General features: G+C 35.7%; 1 protein-coding gene and 1 pseudogene across 6 annotated transcripts in view; both read left to right on the forward strand.

Moving 5' to 3' along the window:
* CNKSR2 (connector enhancer of kinase suppressor of Ras 2) overlaps window positions 1-19,507 on the forward strand; it is a 287,389-nt gene that overhangs the window by 77,686 nt on the left and 190,196 nt on the right. The gene's annotated exons all lie outside the window — the stretch shown is intronic.
* LOC109460211 (zinc finger protein 614-like) lies at window positions 4,418-5,838 on the forward strand (annotated as a pseudogene).

Genomic DNA, 19,507 nt, shown 5'->3' on the forward strand with positions numbered 1-19,507 from the left:
TTCATTAGTTAAGATAAGAGTATTGACCCTCATAACCACTTTCCAATGCTAGAACAAAAGTGAACAAAACTTCTGAAACACTATGTAAATGTACAATGCTAACAAAACATACAAGTATCTTTTAGAGGAAACTTAACTATAGGCATGACATATTAGTGTTTGTAAATCATCTCTTAAATAAGCCATAATTTTTCTACTGTTGTATGATGTCCTATCTTTGGTACCAAGCTTTCCTGGGCTCTATGGTCTATTGTTACCTATCATAGCAACAGGAATGAGGATGATAGATAAATAGGTTAAGTGTTTTTTTCTCGGTAATGAAACTATGGGTGATTTTGTTTTATTTAGACTCTACTTTTCTGTGTTTTCCAAATTTTCTAAAATGAATTTGAGTTAGCAGAAAAACAAAAATTAATGCTATGTACATTGAAGAAATACTACTTTGATAAAAGAGCACAGCATAGACAAATACTTACTATATTTTTAAATAAACTACATAGTTTACACTCAATGTCCATCTAATGGTCTCATTCAGTCATTATACACACATTAATCACTGCATTCACTTGAATTATATGCAGTATCTGAAGATGGAAATTAAACTTAAGCTGCCAGTAAAAGAGGCCAATTTGAATAAGCAAAGTGTAGATTTTTTTAAAAAAAAATAATATCTAGGGCATGCATTTATTACGAGGCTTTCAAGAAATCTCATCTGAAAAGTTATGATGATAGTTATGCTTTGAAATATGCTGTACTTCAAATTATTCTTCACTCAACTTTAATTATTTTTATTCCCTTTGCAGCTAGATGAGATGATCAATATCTAAAAATAAAGTGTCACAAATAACCTTTTCCCGTCTTAACTCAAAGGGGTGGTACAATGAAGTAAGTGGAAAGTGCTTCCTGATCTTGGCTACTTATATTTAAAGTAATTAGAGGGGAAAGCTAATGTAAATTTCCTTTAGCAAGCTCTGTTTGGAGGAGTTTATTTAATCTAATATGTTTTACTTATTTCTAGTTGTGATGGGTTTAGATAGTTATATTTGAAGTCTTTTAAAGAGATTGCTCCCCCAACACTTTCTTCCCCACACAAGTTTGGTTATAATAATGCATTTGAGAAAGAAAGGGAAACTAGTTTTAAAATCTTAATGGAAAGAATTCTTACAAAGAACTGAAACTTCATTTAGAGCACTGTCAGCAACTGAATCAGAAAAATGAGACAGGTACCCACGCATTTCTTGTCAGCATTGAAATAATTGCCATGATGCCTGCCCTCGTGGGTATCACCTTAACCTAAAATTAGTCCTACTGTACCATTTTTATATTTTCCACTTGAAACACAAAAGTGATTAATTAGATTGTCACTAGTTAAGAAATGGGCACAAAAGTATTGGTTTGCAAGGTGAAGGTCTGGTGGGACTCAGAATATTTGGGGTAAGGGAAAGAGGGTAGAGACAGAGTATTGAGAGACTTGAGGCTCAGCCCTTTTGCTTCATGATTATTTTACCTTGAACAAACCATGTGATTGCTTCTGTTATCTATAAACAAATAATTCTATATTTCATTGTAAGAATAAAATTAGATGTATTAAAATGGTTCACAAACGTGAAGTGAAAAACAAAGAGAAAGTAATACTATATATAAAATGGCTGAGAAATAGACACTTGATAAAAGGAATTAGAATAATACCTTTGTTTTAGATAATAAATGTACACAGATTTTTTTCCCTTCCATTTGGTGTTAGTTTTCTTTAGCTGTATATACAGTGATACCTGAATTATATGCTGAGAGAAAAAATCTCAACATGGTAAACATTTAAAGTTAGATTTTGAAGTGTTCAATACACAGTGAAAACTTTCTTTTACAATTCAAGTCCTGATGATATAATTTTACCTGAAATGGTCCCCTCTAAATTGTATGTATTAAAATGTCTGTCTGTTTTCTTGGGGATTGCTCATCTTTCAGCCTTTTTAGACCCATTTTTCCATGTCCTTATGTATCACTGGTTTTCTCAATAGTGTTCAGAGCATATTGCCTTCCCTTGCCATTCCCAGCTGAAAGTTGGGGAAAAAGAATAGATCAGTAGCCTTTCACATAAGCTTTTTGTAAAATAACTTTTGAGAAGAAATGCAAAGAAAAAAGAAATTTTAGAGACCTTTCTTAAAACATCAATCTATTAAAAGTATGTAATTTTTACCTACTGCATAGTCAACACTTTCCTTCCCCATTCTCTCAAATTTGAAGAAATAGCATTTACTGTTCAAAAAATTTAACTGAGAGAATCAACACTAAGAACTGAAAGTTCATTTAGATGTTGATGAAAGAGAATTTTCATGGTCCTTGCTTGTTATGTGTATTCGTATAAAGTTTTGCATGTAGCACATTCTCATAATTCATCTAATTATTTTCTACTTTTAAATTATAAAAGTAATAAAATCTGACTTTTAGAAAAATTTGGAGTAATGAAAAGAGAAAAAAAAACAACCTTACTTATAATCCTTCCACCCAAAGAAAACCCGTTATGATTTTGCCTATTTTATTTCAGCCAGTTTTCATGTACATACACATATGTAACTTAAATATGGTCTTTTTTCCATTTAGTATTATGCCATATTTTTTAAAAATTACTGCACAGTTCAAATAAGATTTTTGTCCTTTAAAAAAGTTTGTAAAATAATAATATTCATTAATTTTTAAAAATGCAGAAAACTGTAAAGAAGAATAGTTACAGTCATCCCAACCTAAACACCAGAAACAACTGTGCTACTGCTTTGGTCTTTTCTACATTAAATGTCTTTAAGTTGTTATTCTTACTTTCTGACAGTTTATTTTATTTTGTTCCATGTTTACCTATCAGATGTATTTTGTTTCTCTTTAAATCTTTGTTCAAGGAAATGGAAAAAAATATTCTTCAAAGATCAATACTGAAAATGTTTGTTTTTGATGGGCAACTTCCTCTGAATTATATGTGTGTGCTTTCTAATCACTTCTGTTACCTTTACACCATTTCAAGCACAAATCAATAAAAGTAAAAAATAATTATAAACTGTATTTTAAATATGCTTTTTAAATTAAAAATATAAATGAGCGTATTGAGTGTATAGCCCTTTTAAAAGATGTTTTCCTGCTTCAATTTAATTTAACCTGTTTTATCTTAATCAGATTGTTATTTACTCAAAGTAAATACCTGAGAGAAAATAAAAGCTTTTTTAGGACTTAATGAATTGGTATTTGTGGTTTAAATTCTTAGAGTACATATTCGTAAATACTAAAAAATAAAAATTAAAAGAAAAAATTGCAGAATTTTGTAATAAGATATAGCGTAGAAGTGATTTTTAAAGTTTCATTAAGGATTTCTGCAAGGAAATTTGGCCTATAAGTTTTACAATAGCTATTATGCTTTACTTTATTAGATTTCGTCTCTATGAATACTACCTTCTTAATTGACATTTTATATCATTTACTCTTAAATTTTATGCCAAAATAGTGTAGTGGGCTTTGACATAAAGTAGATCCGAGTTCATCATGCTGGCTCTGCTTTTTGACAAACTGCATAAACGTGCACAAATTGCTTCATATGTCTGATACTCTGTCCTTATCTGTTAAAATGGATCACCACTTTGTTGGATAATTGTAGGGTTGCTGTGCATATTGGAAATTGATCTAGCCGATAACCTGGCATTTAGTGGATGCTTAATAAATGGGAATTTTAGTTACCTTATATAGCAAAAGTGCCTTTGGCAACTTTGAACTCAGCTAGTTTTTTACTCCACCGAAAAATTAAAGGAGTGATGCTCTGCTTACTTTTGGTGTTGCGTGGCAATGAAGAACAACCTATTTCTAGAATGAGTGATTTTTTTAAAAAGGATTTTGGTTGAATTTAGGATATTCTTTACATGGTAGGGCAAATAGATTATTGTGCTGCATATTCTGGAAGATGTTTTGAAATATCCATGTAATGCAGAAATTAATTTTGATTACCTGTGAACTTACCATCCCTAGCTACATATTCAAATAACCTAGAGTTGGAAATGGAGAACTCAGAACATGTAAAGGTAAAAGGCCCGTGCATAATAGTGAGTCATACAGAATGTGTGTTGTAAAAGGGATATTAAGATTCAAGTGGTAGTTGCTTTTCTGGAGAGCTTCTGGGTTGGTGACCATGTGGAGATCTGGGGAGAGTGGCATGCTGGAAGGCCATGGAAACTCCAAGCCCTCTCCCACATACCTTCCCCTATACATCTCTTCCATCTGGCTCTTCCTGACTTATGTCCTGTTACAATAAACTAGTGACCTAGTCCTGGATTCCCAGGAGGAAGAGAGATCAAGTAAAGGATAGATAAGAAGATTCTGGAGTTGCTTATGGTCATTTCGTGGGACCTCCTTGACCCAAGACTGAGATTTCTGAACAAAGAAAATGACTAAGGCCCAGATTATGACAGTAGAGGATGTGGCTGTGGAGTTCACTTGGGAGGAGTGGACCTCCTGGACCCTGCTCAGAAGGATCTGTACTGGGATGTGATATTGGAGAACTACAGCAACCTTGTTTCAGTGGGGTAGCAAGCTCACAAACCAGATGCCCTCTCCAGACTGAAACAAGGAGAACCATCATGGACAATGTGAGATGAAGTCCATAGTCAAACAAATCCAGAAATTGAAGAAGTTGGTGATCATCTGCTGCGGCACTTGCAAAAGCGAAATATACCAAAGAGGATGGAACAGTGTTATGAACAGAATACATTTGTAAATATTGTTCATCAGTGCAAAAGTCATTTTTCTTTAAGGCCAAGTCATGATGTGTTTGATTTACATGAAAAAACTTTGAAGTCATATTTAGATTTAATCAACCAGAGTAGAAGCTGCGACATAAAGGAGCCTGCTGAATTTCATAAAGATGGGAGATCCTGTGTCTGTGCAAATCATGAGCAAGCTCATACTGAAATCCAGTTCTGTGAAAGCAGAAAACTCATCAGGACTGTCACAATTCCTTAAACTTCAGCCAACACACAGAATAGAGAAAGTCCATGAGTGTCCGGAATTCTGAAAGCCTTCCTCAAGAAGTCTCAGCTCACAGAACATAAGAGAATTCATACAGAAATATACCCCATGGTTGTAGTGTATGGGGGAAAACCTCCAAGAAGTTTAAACTCACTGAACATCAGCAAATTCACAATGGAGAGAATGCCTGCAGTGAGTGTGGGAAAGCCTTCCTCAGGACATTTCAGCTTACTGAACATCAGAAGACCAGTACAGGAAGTAAATCACATGTGCCATATGTGTGGGAAAGCATTGTCCAGAAAGTTCAAGCTAACTGAATGCCAGAGAACTAATACAGGAGGGAAACCTTATGAATACACTGAATGCAGTAAAGCCTTCTGCAGGAATGCAGAGCTCATTGCACATCAGAGAAACTAAAGAGGAGAAAAACTATATAGATGCAGTGAATGTGGGAAAGGTTTCCCCAGAAAGTCACAGCTCATACTACATCAGAAAACTCATACAGGAGAGAAACCTTATGTATGCAGTGAATGTGGAAAAGGTTTCATTCAGAATTGCAATCTTATTATACATCAGTGAACTCACACTGGAGAGAAACCATTTGGCTGCACTGAATGTGGTAAGGCCTTCAGCCGGAAGGCTTGCCTCATAGCACATCAGCAATTTCATACAGGAAAGACTCCCTTGGTGTGTACTGAATGTGGAAAATCCTGTTCTCAGAAATCTGGACTCATTAAACAGAGAGAATTCACACAGGAGGGAAACCCTATACATGCAGTGACTGGGGAAGCCTTCACTACAAAGACAATGCCCACTGTCCATCAAAGAACTCATATGTGAAACATAAGAAGATACACATGAGATAAACATGTAGATTCAGTGAAGGTGAAGTATCCTTCCACAAAGGGCCATGGCTTATTAGATACTAGTGAACTCCTGCCGGGAGAAAACCCTGTTAATACGGTGACTGTGCTAATGCCTTCTGTGACCCCCTCAGACATCATTCAACATGGGTGGGCTCCTAGCAGACCGGAATGTAGTCACTGTGGGACAGCCTGTTGCCAGATGTGCACCCTCAGCAGATAACAGTTCATACAGAAGAGAAACCTTATGAATGCAGTGAATGTGGTCATGCCCTCAATGGTCGATTACATCTTATTTTATGTCACAAAAAAACACATAGGAAAAAACTGGTACATTCAATTTGGAAAAGCCTCGAGCAGTCATATCTAGCTGATTGAATGGTTATGTGTCAATAGAAAACCTGTAAATGCAGAGTCTAAGAAAGCCAGGGTTTGGATGATAGACCCTGTCTATCACCAGTGATCACCATAGATCATCAGTGAACTCATAGTGGATGGAAATGTGATAGTGAGAAGTCGCTGCCCTCAATAGAAGTGAGTATATACTGGAGAGAAACTTGTAGAAGGCAGTGAATGTGGCAGGGTTTTCAGTGGTACATTTGCCTCATCTATTAGCAGATGAAATCATATAGAAGTAAAATACTGTGAACACACTAAATGTGGAATACATTTAACAAAATATTAATGTTCTTGTGAATCAGAAGAAAGAGTCAAGTGGTAGTTCAATACATGTGAAGTTCTGAAGTAGGGATATAAATTATACTAGGGTAAGCACAATATATATTCTATGGTTAATGTAGTTAAGTATTAAAACATATAAAAACCGAGCCAGGATAGTCTCTCATTCATCTGAAACACAGCTTTAAATACTATTTTTTTTCTACCTTCTCAGGGTTAGTGTTTAAACCTTCCTGAATCAGACATTCTAGGTGACCTGAAAATTGGACTGGGGCTCTTGGGATTGAAACTGGGACATTTCAGACCAAAAACCAGGACAAGCTTTATATGTAATTTTTAAACACAATGAATTATATTACTTAGCATACCTGTTGAAGGCATTATGAAAGGTGATTCTGGTTTTTTACTTTATATTTAAACAAACAATATATATGTAGTTCAGTGTTATTATACTTAATTGTTTAAGTTTTCTTCAGCTGTTTTTGTTGATCATGAAGAAGGAAAACCTGTATCTTTTTAAACTTTTCTATATAATCCTAATATAGTTAATCAGAAGTTAGGCATAGAACTATTAGGCATAATACCCAGATAACTTGAGGACTTTTTTTCTGAAGAGGAATATAAAACTAAAAATATATAGAATTTGCAAAGTTGAGATTATGTTATATGTATATCTCTTCAAAGGCCTAGAATATAGCATGATAATCAGAAAAGTTATAAACACATACACGCAGAGAAATTCTCATTCTTGATATAAAAAATAAAATGATTATTAGTAGCTGAAAATTAGATGAAGGCTCAGAATGCAAAGATGTATAAGAGTATATAAGATGAAATTGCTGCAAGACTTTAGGAAAGCACTATTTAGAACACCAAGACATGATAATTTATTATTTTCCGGCTTTCTGTCATTGGCCTGACTTGTGAACAAAACCTTTAAAAATTACTGAATGTTATGTGAAAATGCTGAAATAGTTTATTTTCATAGGTTTATTCTTTTACAAATCTAAACTATATTGCATGTTATCTGAGCATTCTGCCAAAACACTTTTAAAGATAGTATCCCCATTAGTAATAACAGAAGAATTAGACGTGTGGTGTACCATGCAGTACTACTCACATTCTTTATCTAGCATGTTGCAGGATACTCAGACATCTGTTTTCTTCAGTGTATTACATTTTGAAGTGTATGTAATGTTTTATATGTATACAAAAGAATGCATGCCATGTATGTTATGAAGCATGATAATAAAAACTCATGAGTCTTCCATCTAATTGAATAACTGGAACATTACCAATGTTATTTTAGTTGGGCTCCTCCCCCATCTCATCACCCTGCCTCTTCACAGGGTGTTTATTATTTCCTTTTTTTCTTAAAATAGTTTCATATACTTTTCTAAACATCTTATTTAATTGTGCTTATCTTTGAGCTTTGAATAAATAGTATCACACTGCATATTACGTTTTTTCACTGATATTGTATTTCTGAATTCATTCATTTTTTGTTCAGTCACTGTACTTCATTCACTTTCATTTCATATAATACTTAATTGTGTGTATATATTCCAATATGTTCATCCATTCTCCTGACCGTGAACATTTGGATATATACCTACAGTTAAGTATATACACAGGAGGGTAATTACTGTATTATACAGTATGTGCATGCTCATCTTTACAATTGTACCACATCTCAGTCTCAAAGTTTTATTGCTTACTTATGTACTGTCATTGTCTTCCTACTCTCTGAATTACTGTATTTTTGTCATACTGTCTTACTATGCAGTTCACCTTTCAAGAGTCTTTTAAAATTTTCTCATGAAGGCCATGAAAAGATAGGACTTTTACCATTTTTGCTATATTTTATATAAGGAAACAGATGTGGAAAGATGGGTTAGGTGATTCTTAACCCTTGTAGGTGATTAAATAAACTTCAGAAGAGTGTCTCTGATATGCTACCATTTGTAATGAACCATGATTATTATTTTTAAATAATCCAGCCCAAAGTAATACCAGTCCACTGAAAAAAAATGTCCTGTGGGAGACTTGGTGAAGGCTGGCATCTGCTTCATGCACCTCTGTGTCTCCAGTGCCTGGCAAATAAATGTTTGTTGAAAGAATGATTGGATTCATTTTACCCTTAAAATTCCACACACACCCCAAAAGGTTACAGGATATTGAACTTAGTTGCTGTAACTCATTCTGATGCTGATGAAGACCTGAAACAGAAGTAAACAGAAAATACTGATTTTTCAGAGTTGATGAAATCCAGGTATATATCTCATGATTATTACAAGTACAGAATTAGTCCTTTAAACTTCAAGGCTGCTTCTTTCTATTCCTTCTCCTATTCTTGAAAATCCAGGGAGATCAGTTGTGGGGAAACAGCAGTGACGGCACCAGTCTCTTCTATGTGACAGGTAATGAGCTGGTGAATTGGGGAAAGGAGGGGGAAAAAATTACTATGGAGTGGACCAAAGGCTCAGAATAGAGGGGGGCTGGTTTTGGAGCTAGAAAAGATTCTGATTACTGTCCAATCTGCTTCCCACCCTCCCCAAATAAATCCATGTATGCATTTCTGAGTATCATTTAGAATGCTTTTTTTGTAGCTTAAAAATTCCAATTTTGATCTGATACCAAATTTGGAATCCTGAGCCATAAAGAAATTTAGAATATGATGCTATTGGACTATACAATACCAGAGTGGGAGTTATAAAAGTACCTAAGGGGGAAAATCAAAAGGTTCGATTTAGGTACCTTTATTAGTTCTTGTTCTGTAAACATTTTCTTGTGTATCTTGCTCCTATTTAAGTGTTATCCCCAAAGGTTTCTAAAGCCTTTTGAAATGTCTACCCTAGTGTTATTCAGCAGTTATTAATACCCTAACTATTAATTTCCTTTTTAATGTCTCATCGTTTCTCACGGCCTTTCTCACCCCACCAAATATCTCATTAAGCTTCCTGTTTCTTCCTATTTAAACTATCTATGCAAATGTTCTCCTGCCTGTCTCCCCAAAAGGATTCTGAACTGCCTTGTAGAATGGAAATGTATTCTGCTCTGGGCTATTCTATTCACCTTTGTAGGGTCCCTCAAACCATATCATCTGGATAAACCCTATTCCTTATGACATTTAAAAATTATTAGCAAGCCTTCTTCAATATCAATATTTGCTTTTTTATTTTTAAAAAACAAGTTATTGAGAAAAAGGGTTATATAATGTTTAATAAGCAGGAATAATACCATTACTATTTTGAGGTTGGCAAAGTGCTTTTACAACATATTATAAGGTTTGTTCCTCACAATAATCAGATGAAGTAGGTAAACCAAATGTCATTATCTTAATTTTGTAAATGAGTAAATGGAATTTCAGAGAGGGAAAGTGACATAACCAATAAGTGACATGGCCCGGACTTAGATCCAGGTGCTTTGATATAGTTTGTAATACTTTCTGCTCATTGCTCCTCAAGGTTGGCTTCAGCTTAGAATCAAGTAAAGAACTTGTTAAAAATACTGATATCTGGGTCCCATCCAACACTATTAAGTTAGACCCTCTGTGGTGGGGCTTGACATCAGTGTTTTTAAATGATGCCTCAGTTGATTCTAGTATAGAGCCAAAGTTGATAACCACTGTGTTGTACTCATACTTTACTGGTTTAGTATGAGATGAGTGTGAGGTGGGAAGAACATGCATGTGATCAAGAACAGTGTTTCCCAAAGGGTGGCCCATGGACCATGATTCATCTGGGGAAGCTTGTTAAAAATGCATCTTCCCATGCTTCACCGACGGCTGGCTGATTGAGAACTGTGATAAGGAGGCTCAGCTATGTACAAGTGTTACCAGTCGAGAACCTTCACAGTTATGAAGGAGGCTAAAGGTTTGAATTTACAACTATAGTTTTCAGGGGTTCATAGTCCAGCTGCACCATAAATGCATATCCAAAAGGATTAGACTTGTTCTTTAAACATCAAATACAAGTTATTAACAAAAATGGTCATTGTAATCACAGAGGTAGGTTGAAGAACTGGTCAGAATTAAGTAATTAGGACAATTAAGCATAGATTAAACTTATAAACTGAAGCAAAAATTATCTATAAATACAAAATGGGAAATGACTCGATTTACATCAAGGTAACAGAATGCAGTCTGAGGCTGATTGTGAATTATGTGTGAGGAGTGACATTGAACCTCTGAAAAATGCACTCATATTTCCTGAAATGAAGAGGTACAGCATGTAAAATTCATGGCATAGTTATTGCAGTAAACTGTGTATTGGTTAGGTCATTAGCATGTGTGTTATTTGGTGGGGGGTTTGTATCAGTCAGGGTAAGTTAGATTATGCTGTAGTAACAAACAACCTGAAAATATTAGCGGCTTATAATAGCACTCATATCCACTGCTCATGCTTCATGTCCATCCTGAGTTACTCCACATTCCCTTCACTTCAAAGCCCAGAGTAGCCTCTTACTGAACACTGCTGGTCATCCTGGCAGAGGGAAAGAGAGCATGGTGAACTATGTGCTGGTTATTAAAGTTTCTGCATGGAAATGAGACATAGCATTTCTGTTCACATTTCATTGGATGAAATAAGTCACATATCCGTGGCTGACTTAAGTGCCTCAAGGAAGTTTACTTTTACCTTAAAAACAAAAAAGGAAGTGTATATTTATATTTAGAAATCATAATAGAAATATGCCACAGCGATGAATCTATAAAGAATTCTAGTATAACATAATACTAGAATTTAATAAGAGTAATGCTGCTTATCTGAATATAAGGAGAGGCAATAAAATTAAATTATATGGAAAAATTTTGTTAAAAATTTTGTGCAAAACAGCTTGTTAAAAGTTAGGTTTGAAGAATTTCTTCTTTCCCTTCAATGGTGTGTTGGTATGCATGTTATGTCTCTTAGTATTTTAAGTATAATGTACTGGAATATAGGCGGTAGATTTGGTGGGATGGAAGATACCTCTTGAATTTCTTCAAAGCATAAAATTCTGCTTTAAAACCACTCAGTGTCACTACTAGGAAACGCTGAATGGATACTGATTCTGTGTGATATCTCTTTTGAAGGTATACCAAATTAAGTCTACATTTAAGCTAGTACTATTACATGGGCAATTTAGTATTTATTAGGATTTACATATCATTATCAGTGTTCTAAAAATATTTATTTAGTGCCTGAGTATAACTGGCACTTTTGAAATGTTGCACACAATTACTGAAAGGAAATGGTTCCATTTGGTCTAAGAAAATTCAATCTAAATAGATAAAAAAGGACAAAGATATATGGGCTGAGCAATCTTTAATACTTGGAATTTGATTCAAATATACAATAACTTCCATTTATTTTCTGGCAGCCAAGTGGATGATTTTGAATTGAAAAATTAATGTTTAATTTATATTTTCATTTATAATGCATGATATTTATCTTTCCTTGAACTCTTAATTGAATTTGTCACAAGGAAATAATTGTCTCCCATCACTTAGGCCCTATAAATTTTCTTTTCCTTGTGATATATTAAATGGTCATTATATGGTCATTACAATAAGTAACCTTAACATCTGTATGTTAGAGAGGCTTTTTTTATTAAAGTTTATTGAGGTGACAATGATTAGTAAAATTACATAGGTTTCAAGTGTAATATTCTGTAATACATCATCTATATATCACATTGTGTGTTCACTACCCAGAGTCAGTTCTCCTTCCATCACCATATATTTGACCCTCTTTACCCTCTTTACTATTCCCTCTCCCCGCTTACCCTCTGGTAACCACTAAACTATTGTGTCTATGAGTTTTTGTTTTTTTCTTTGTTTGTCTTGTTCCTTTGTTGCTTTCAGTTTTATATTCCACATATCAGTGAAATCCTATGGTTCTCGACTTTTTCTGTGTGACTTATTTCGCTTAGCATAATAATCTCAAGATCCATCCATGTCGCAAATGGCATTATTTCACTTTTCTTATGGCAGAGTAGTATTCCACTGTGTATATATACCACATCTTCTTTATCCAATCATCTATCGAAGCACACTTCAGTTGTTTCCATGTCTTGGCCACTGTAAATAAAACTGCAATGAATGTTGAAGCACATACTCATATATCTTTCCATATAAAAGTTTTCAGAGTTTCTGGGTATATACCCAGGAGAGGGATTGCTGTGTCATATGGTAATTCTATTCTTAATTTTTTGAGGCACCTTTATACTGCCTTCCATAGCGGCTGCACCAATCTGCATTCCTACCAACAGTGTATGAGGTTCCTTTTTTTCCACAGCTTCTCTGTGAGGTGATATCTCATAGTGGTTTTTATTTGCATTTCTCTGGTGATAAGTGATGTTGAGCATCTTTTCATATGTCTATTGGCCATTTGTATGTCCTCTTTAGAGAAATGTCTATTCAGGTCCTTAGAGAGGCTTTTTATTATTAATACAAAGAAATGTTAGCTTCCTTGTATGAATATAAAATTCTTGATATCTTTTACATAATATGAGTCTTCATGCAGAGAAAGGCCCAGTTATTTTTGTTGAAAATATCTGCTGAGATCATGCAGATTGAGTTTAAAACCCAACTCACATTCAAAATGATTTTCAAACTGTGAAACTCCGTTTATTTTTGTACAAAATAAGAGTGTGAAGAAACTAAATGTACTGTTCTAGTTTGTTCAGCAATTAGAAATTTTGTTAAAAAAAACATGGCTTTAAAAGTTTCATTTTTATACCTAATCTGTAAAGCCAATGTAAAATGTTTATTATGGCATGTGAAAATAAAGACTCAATGGAATAAAATAATCATAACTGATAAATTTAGATTATATTTATAGAGTATACAGAGAACCTTGAGAAATTGAAGAGATTTCAGTTGAATATAGAGTCTCTTCTTTCAAAATGTTGACAATCTAATGGGAGATACTACAGCTAACAAACAGACAACTGATGGAAACAAAATATGTACAGTAAGTAGTTATCACATGGGCCTTTCAAAACCATTTAGGTCTTGACTCAAGACATGCAGAATAAACAAACTTAGTTCATAATGAGGATTTGCTCACTGCCTCTTTAGGTCATCAAAACAAAGCTACCGTGTTTCCCCGAAAATAAGACCTAGCCAGACCATCAGCTGTAATGTGTCTTTTGGAGCAAAAATTAATATAAGACCGGGTCTTATATTATATGAGACCCGGTCTTATAGTAAAATAAGACCCTGGTCTTATATTAATTTTTGCTCCAAAAGACGCATTAGAGCTGATGGTCCAGCTAGGTCTTATTTCAGGGAAACAGTATTAAAGTTACAGGGATCACAGTCTTACTCTAATGAGTTTTCTGGTTATTTTTACCTTGACATGACATTTTTACTTTTTGTCCATTTTGACAGTTCAATCTTGAAAAGCCTCAGTGGTTTCTGGATATGTTAGAGAGCCATCTGGGTACTGAAATAAGAATCAGCCTCACTTCTGCCTGCACCCCCAAGTCTCTACATACTAAAAGATTAGTTTCCACACCCATTCAATTATTGGGATATAAATCTTTCATTGTCAAGTGAAGGACTAGAGTGATTAGAACAAAATGGGTGCTTCATTTTAGATGACTTCCTGGGGGAGAACTGGAGCAGAATTTCGAAGAGAAGTATGATGCAAGGTGCAAAATAATATGGCTGTGTTCGCCAACACAAAGACTACAGACCAGTAAGGTCATACCCACCCACATTCTCCTCCCATTCTTTGTCTATTGCTCATTTTATGTTACAACTTGTAACCTTATTTAACCTAATGAAAATCTTTGCCCATTCTTTTAAAAATTGGTCATTTTTAAATTTCAGTAGACACCACCCTTCATGAACCTTCCTCTTCTGATTCCCAAAACAATAGCAGCACCACTAACAAGTTTGTGCTCATTGAGCCAGTCAAAATGGTGAAGGGGTTGCAAAGGAAGTATTTGTGGGGTGATTCTACCTCTACCTTGTTTGCCAAGGACATTTATATATCTGAATTTGGAGTTAGACAATGGCATTTTGATTCCACAATTCAAGAAGAATGCCGATGGCTGTGTATTTACTGTGGGCATTTTTCTTTACACTCAGGACACTCAAGTTAACTTCTGGTCTTTGACGAATATAAGTTTAGTCTGGACTGTTATCTTGCATTCATTACAAATGTTTTTGCCCTGGTACTGCTTTCTCTATACTCACAAAACTACGTGATGGTTCTTTGAGTTCCTTTTCATGGCGCTCTTCTCTCTATTATCCTTCCAGAGAGAATTGTTTTCATTGTACTGTGCTGCTACTGTAGATGTCACAATATACTAGAATCTGCTCTTTGCTAAAGAAATCAAAAGTGAACCATCTGGTTAATAACTGGGAACTAATCACCTTCGTTTTCTTCCCAGATACTGCTTTTAATGTTATTTGTTTGAAATTCTTGTGAAATGGCTTCCTGTTTTTTGTGTTTTTTTTTAATTTATTGGAGTGACAATTGTTAGTAAAATTACCTAGATTTCAGGTGTACAATTCTGTATTACATCATCTATAAATCCCATTGTGTGTTCACCACTCAAAGTCAGTTCTCCTTCCATCACCATATATTTGATCCCCCTTACCCTCATCTCCCACCCCCCATCCCCCTTACTGTTTTTTAACTGTTAGACAGTAGTATATTTCTCTAGACTTGTGCTGCTGTCTAACATGGTAACTGCTAGCTGCATGTGGCAATTAAAATAAATTTAAATTAATTATAATTAAGTAAAATTACTAATACTGTTCCTCATTTGCACTAGCCGCATTTGAAGTGCTCAACAGCCACATATGTCTAATGACTTGAATTAGGCAGCACAGACATAGAACATATTATTGTAGTTCTATTATTGCTTAGTTTTATTAGATACATCCTGTAACACCACTTTCTCCATTTACTCCTGGACACACAATGAATTCTTCCTCCACCTGTCTCCTAAACACAAGCATTGTCTAAACTTTTTTCCTCAGCTGTCTTGTCACTATGCATATTCTTTTTTATGAATTCAATGTTTATTTTTTCCATTGTACTTTTAACTGTCACTTCAATGTAAATATCTCTGAGATCTGACTCTTTTTAGACCCAATTCAGCTTTTTCAGCTGCTTGCTGGACAGCTTTGTATAATACAGTACATCCTGTGTCTCACCACTTCTAATTTCACACGCCCAAAATATAATTATTTTCTTCTTTCCACATGCTCTCCTCCTACCATCTCTACTATGTCATGCACCCATTTGTTGAAGCTTGAATTCCAGCAGTAATGTTTAACTTTTCCTTCCCCATTATTCTCTGTATCTAATGAATAAGTCACCCATTTCTCATTCCTGGCTGAATGTATGTCATCCACCTCTCCTCATCTCCCCTTCTACCACCGTAACCTCAGTTCAAGCCCTGATTGCATACACATTTTCTATTGAAAGAATATTCTGACTGATGTCCATGCCTCCAGTTTTTCCCCCTTCCAAATCTATAAATTCTTCCCCATCATTTTCATACAACATACATTCAGTTACATACTTCCCATACTCAGACATCTGTGAATATTCCCTTGTATCGGAGTAAAGCGCACATTTTTCCATCTCCCCTAGAGATAAAATGTTTGCATGGTATGTCTCAGAATATAACACAGCTCTGCAGGTATTCTCTGACTGAGACATGGCATCAAAGTTACTCTTGTAACTAAAGGAAAAGAACAAGAGGAAAGGAACCATGGGAAAAGGAACAAAGAGATAGCTATAGGAGTTGTTCGCTAGAACAGAGAGTTTGAACTCCACTCCCACCCTCTTCCCCCAACACAAATACTAACCATTCACATTGCTGTTACACACCAACTATGGCACTAGGTAAGCTACACTGACTCCAACCCCTCGTGATGGAAAGTCACGAGAAAATGTCAATTGAGATAAGTTTTTCCTACGCTGTTGGAATGAGGCTTCAAAATAGATTGTTACAGAAAAATAAAAATTGTATTCCCCTCAAAACAAAACAGAACATTCCTCAGCCTAGCATTGGCTGCTGTCCACAGTATAATCCCATATTATTTTCTAGGCTTGCTTTCCCACTACATGCACTCCACTTATACTCTAACCAGCTTGGTCTCCTTTCTCTTGATTGTGCCTTTGTCTGTGTGTTTGCACAATCTAAAATGGTCTTTTCACAGACAATAGTTTAGTGGTTACCAGAGGGTAAGGGGGGTGGGGGGTGGGAGAAGAGGGTAAGGGGGATCAAATATATGGTGATGGAAGGAGAACTGACTCTGGGTGGTGAACATACAATGGGATTTATGGATGATGTGATACAGAATTGTACACCTGAAATCTATGAAATTTTACTAACAGTTGTCACCCCAATAAATTAAAAAAAATAAAATGGTCTTTCCCCGTGGATCCCCAGTTTCCAGATTTAAAAGCTGTTTAAGACCAGCTAAAACACCATCTCCATAAGGTCATTCCAGAATTGACAAGTCAGAATTTATCACTTTTTCTATGGGACCTTCTATTAGCATTTCTCTTGTCTACTTTGTATTAGTTGAATGTTTTTTCTTCCTCTAATTAATGAATTAATGATGGCCAATGACCAAGTTTAATTTATCTTTGATCACTCAATAGTGCCTGACAGTGAATTGCATTTAGAAGATGCCAAAAAAAAAGACCTGGTGAATGGAATTGTGACTTCAGCGAATGAATGAATGAATGAATATGTAACACTAACACATTATGCAAATTAATCATAAGCATATGAAGATACTTTGATAGCTTACTAATAGAATATATGAAGTATTTGGTATGAAGGTACCATTATCAAAGATTTGCATAGGTGCATTTTATACATACTACTTGTAAGCAAAACAATATTTTTATGTTGTTTGTACAAGTATGGTATATACACTAAAAAGTGACAAATGAAAATTTATAGACACGTAATCAAAATGGTGGCATCAGGTGAGGCTCTGTAAAGCTCCCCTGGAATTTACAACTAATCGAACAACAATAACTCCACAAAGGACTCCCTGCACAGCAGACAGGCAAGACGAAGAGGCCCACTACTGAATTCACCTACAGGTGGGCGAATTGCACGAGCGGGGGGAGGAGGGAAGGGAGAAGTGTGGAGACGGAGCCTTGCGGGCGCAGGTCGCAGACCTAACTCAGTGCTCCAAGCTCACTGCATCCCGGAACTACCGCAGCTGCGGGAGAGAGAAGAACTCGGACTGCTAGGGTTCCCTTTATGGCCCAGAGGGCTGAGGGGGCAGCATATAACACGGCTGAACCCAAGGCTCACGGCAGAGACCTCGGAATAAAGACTGAGGGAAGAAGGCTGAAAATGGTGGTTTAAGCCCTCACTGCCAAGCAGAGAACGTAAGCCTTAGGCACTGAGACTAGCCGCCCCCTCCCTACCCTCCCAGAGCTCGCCCCGCCCCCCACCTACCCAGTGCTAGAAGCGGAACAGTAGCAGTGTCAGATCAAAAGAACAGAATATTTGCTGTTCTGAGAACTGTGGTCCACAGACACAGATTTGCAGTCCAACTAGTTCCGGCAAAGGGGAGGGAGCTGTGGAAGCAGGTCTGGCTGTGGTGGTGGTCGCCGCCATTGCTCTGGGCCACCTCTCACAACTCACGGATCCCTGCAGCAGTAAACAGAACTGTTGAAACACACGGGCTCTGAATCTGCTGCAGGAAGAGCTTTGGAACTTCAAAAGCTCTCTTCATACCCACCAGGACACTGCGCCATGTGACACCGGCAAACTATTAACAGATTCCCAGGGAATCCCCCCATTGTGTGAGAAGCTGGAATAGTGCAGAGAAAACATAGCACTACCATGTGAGAGAGAAAAAAAAAGTCTGCAGTCAGAGAAAAAAATAAAACATTCTACCAACAAGTACTGGAAAACAAAAGAAAGACCTCTTCCTATCAACCTGTTGCAGAAGCCACTCCTGTAGATGTCTAGGAAGAGAAATAGTAAATCAGTAATTGCCATGAATAACCAAGGCAACAAGACAGCTCAGAAAGAAAGTGAAAAGTCTCCAGAAAAGGAACTTAAAGATATGGAAATATGTGACTTAAATGACAGATAATTCAAGATTGCAGTTCTGAAAAAACTCAACGAGATGCAAGAAAACACAGAAAGGGAGTTTAATGAACTCAGAAACACAAGCAAAGAACAGCATGAGCATTTTACGAAAGAGACTGAAATTTTGAAAAAGAACCAAATCGAATTTCTGGAGATTAAGGACTCAATAGAACAAATTACGAATGAAATAACCAGCTTAGGTAGTAGAGTTGACCAGATGGAGGAAAAAATCAGTGACATCAAACATAGAAACTTGGAAATTACACAGATGGAAGAAGATAGAGACTTGAGACTTAAAAGACATGAAGGAACTCTACAAGAACTTTCTGACTCCATCAGAAAGAGCAATATGAGGATAATGGGCATACCAGAAGGAGAAGAAAGAGAGAAGGGAACACAGAATATATTCAAACAAATTTGGAATGAAGTAGTTAAATTATCACTCTTTGCAGATGACATGATGCTATATATAGAAAACCCTAAAGACTCCACCAAAAAGCTATTAGAAACAATCAACGAATACAGTACAGTTGCTGGCTACAAAATCAACGTACAAAAGTCCATTGCTTTCCTGTATACTAACAATGAAATCTCAGAAAAAGAAATACAAAAACCAATTCCTTTTGCAATTGCAGCAAAAAGAATAAAATACCTAGGAATAAACTTAACCAAGGATGTGAAAGACCTATATGCTGAAAACTATAAGACATTTTTGAAAGAAATTGAAGAAGACACAAAGAAATGGAAAGACATTCCGTGCTCATGGATTGGAAGAATCAACATAGTTAAAATGGCCATATTACCCAAAGCAATATACAGATTTAATGCAATCCCCATCAAAATCCCAATGGCATTTTTTAAAGATAGAACAAAAAATCATCAGATTTGTTTGG

Source organism: Rhinolophus sinicus, chromosome 18 (genome assembly GCF_057876585.1).
Source record: "Rhinolophus sinicus isolate RSI-liver-muscle chromosome 18, RSI-T2T, whole genome shotgun sequence".
Taxonomy (NCBI): domain Eukaryota; kingdom Metazoa; phylum Chordata; class Mammalia; order Chiroptera; family Rhinolophidae; genus Rhinolophus; species Rhinolophus sinicus.